The following is a 2,885-nucleotide window of genomic DNA, read 5'->3' on the forward strand; positions in this document are numbered from 1 at the left end:
ATAAAAAATATTAGCGAGCTGTAGATAAAAAGTTAGCGAGCTGTAGATAAAAAGCGAGCTGTAGATAAAAAGCGAGCTGTAGATAAAAAGTTAGCGAGCTGTAGATAAAAAGTTAGCGAGCTGTAGATAAAAAGTTAGCGAGCTGTTAGNTAAAAAAGTTAGCGAGCTGTAGATAAAAAGTTAGCGAGCTGTAGATAAAAAGTTAGCAAGCTGTTGATAAAAAGTTAGCGAGCTGTTGATAAAAAGTTAGCAAGCTGTAGATAAAAAGTTAGCGAGCTGTAGATAAAAAGTTAGCGAGCTGTAGATAAAAAGTTAGCGAGCTGTAGATAAAAAGTTAGCGAGCTGTAGATAAAAAGTTGCGAGCTGTAGATAAAAAGTTGCGAGCTGTAGATAAAAAGTTGCAAGCTGTAGATAAAAAGTTGCGAGCTGTAGATAAAAAGTTAGCGAGCTGTAGATAAAAAGTTAGCCGAGCTGTAGATAAAAAGTTAGCGAGCTGTAGATAAAAAGTTAGCGAGCTGTAGATAAAAAGTTAGCGAGCTGTAGATAAAAAGTTAGCGAGCTGTTAAGGCTGAAGTCTGTTAGTTTATGTTAACTTATCGAATTTATATCGGTAGGGCAGGGCCGTTATATAGTATTACTGGTTCTTTAACGCCAATTTCAACATAAGCCAAATAAACCTGTACAAATGATATACCCAAATACCTGGTTTATTAATGTTACAGCAATTTACATGTGTTTACTATTAAATCGATATCACATTGCTTGACCAACCAAATTGAGATTCTTATTCTACACTGAAACATGAAGTTACTGTAGATAGGTATATTCTAGATCCTCGGTCACTACATTTCATGTTCAAGGTTGTTAGTCCATCATGATAATCTATGGTTATAGATTCAGCACAATACAGTACTTACAGTCTATTTACATTCTTTATCAACAGCCACGAATGTTTGATCTGCATAGAAAGTTTGCAAGCATCACTTCAAACTATTGATAATATTTGTTAAACCAAACGTTACCTTCAACTCACAATTACAAGGAAAACTAAACATAACACATACATTCTAAACTGGTCAGATTGTTACATTTTCATAGTTGATATTCTTAAAGCAATGACTACAAAAACGCAAAATTGTTTTTTAAAATGCAAATTTGGGATAGTTAAAAGCGGTCCTTATGTCGTTATATATAATACACTAACGTTTTAATTACAATCATAAAAACTTTATCATTGAAATTCAAACTAATTATCAATTCAAGCTCACGTCAACAGATACGACATTCTATTATTATTGCACTCATTAGTTTCCATTGATTCCATCTTCCTCATTCATCGCCGATGTTGTACACTGGGTTCTGGTACATCTGTCTTCCGGGTTCTTGGTAGACCGATGCTTGTGGGTCCAGCGTGTATCGCTGTGCATTCTCAGATAGCCGCTGATTCTGACCAGGCAATGCGTACTTACGACGACGTGCGCGTGCCTGTTAATGTCAGGAAAGTGAGACAGTTTGTTATTCATCCGATTCTACATCTGTCACACAGTTACTTTATATGGCAGACAATGTTTGGTAATAGCAACTGAAGATTTTACAGTAAAAATGTGATGTCACTCAGCATAATTTTTTTATTATTTATTCAGAACCACAATGAGAATTACAAATGAAAAGACATGGACTAAGTGACTGCGAACTCAAGTTAGGTACAACTTATATTCTCGCAGCCACTTTTACAATGAAAGAAAAATATTTTACAAGACATTTGAAAATACATGAGACCTCGCGCGGGTAACAATCCTCCCATCCCAGAAGACACATACAGTTAGAATCTTTTTGTTTCTAATATATAATTTTGTGCGGCTAACATTATTTTGCAGTTGGTATCATATGAACAAAGGAAACTACCGCGAAGAACTAAATATTGTATGGAATTACGTTGAAAGCATAAAATTGTTAGAGGTTAAATATATTATGAACACTGTTAACTAGTTCAAGTTTAACTTCTCACAGGACTAATGTCATTTTATTCCGGTAAAAAAGTTATTGTTGTTATGTGTGTTGTAATCTACCTCTAGATTCTGTGACAGCTACGTTACCTTTGAAGTGAAGCGGATCACCAGTACCACAGTAGCTATAAAGATGGCTACAGCGCCAACACAGATGACTAAGATGTACACAGGGTTCTGGAACCATACTGAAAATGAAAAACGAAGGGTAAATATATTTTAGCATTTACATCATTCATTCTTTTAGTTTCACCAGTCTAAAATATCTTATTGGCCTGGCATAAATACGCGAGGTGTATGTGCGTGCAGGTATGTGATATTAAGTCAAAGTTAACATAACATGTTCTATTATATTGTCTAAATGCTTTGTGGCTATATTTAACAGTCATCCTGACTGCCATCAAGCCACTCCGAATAGTAGTAATATATAATAAAATAAAATAAAACTATTTATATACAGTAACATATAATAAAACTATTTGTCTCATTTACGCATCTAGCCTCTGGCACATTATAAGAAGTGTATTTGGTGACGTGTTTTTTTATTAAAATTTTTTCAACTCAAAAATTGACTATCTGAATCCCTACCATATGACTGTGTCCTTTATTTGTAATATATAATAGGTCACGTGTCAGTCTATCTTCGCTAGATTCCTCCTGGTTGGTCAACAACTTTAACTGTAACAAACGGACTCACCACCTAGATTGTTCACTTCTCCATCCACGTTCACCTCTGTAAATAGGACAGGGGCATATCAAGATATGAGCATGCATTTTAATCTCGTTGAAAGATAAACCATACCGCATGAAAAATTGGATATACCAATGGTAGTGAATGCCAGTAAAGTCGGGTAATGTTTGTTTAAAAACAGTACTGGA

At 34.7% G+C, this 2,885-nt stretch overlaps 1 long non-coding RNA gene across 1 annotated transcript; it reads right to left on the bottom strand.

Annotated features, from left to right (window-relative positions):
* Positions 1–1,178: 1,178 nt before the first annotated feature.
* LOC109483015 lies at positions 1,179–2,793 on the bottom strand. Its single transcript, XR_002140988.1, has 3 exons — positions 2,704–2,793; positions 2,097–2,194; positions 1,179–1,485 (listed from the first exon to the last, which is right to left on the bottom strand). It is a non-coding gene; the product is annotated as an uncharacterized LOC109483015 (long non-coding RNA).
* Positions 2,794–2,885: the final 92 nt, after the last annotated feature.

Source organism: Branchiostoma belcheri, unplaced genomic scaffold (genome assembly GCF_001625305.1).
Source record: "Branchiostoma belcheri isolate BF01 breed outbred unplaced genomic scaffold, Haploidv18h27 scaffold619, whole genome shotgun sequence".
Lineage (NCBI taxonomy): Eukaryota > Metazoa > Chordata > Leptocardii > Amphioxiformes > Branchiostomatidae > Branchiostoma > Branchiostoma belcheri.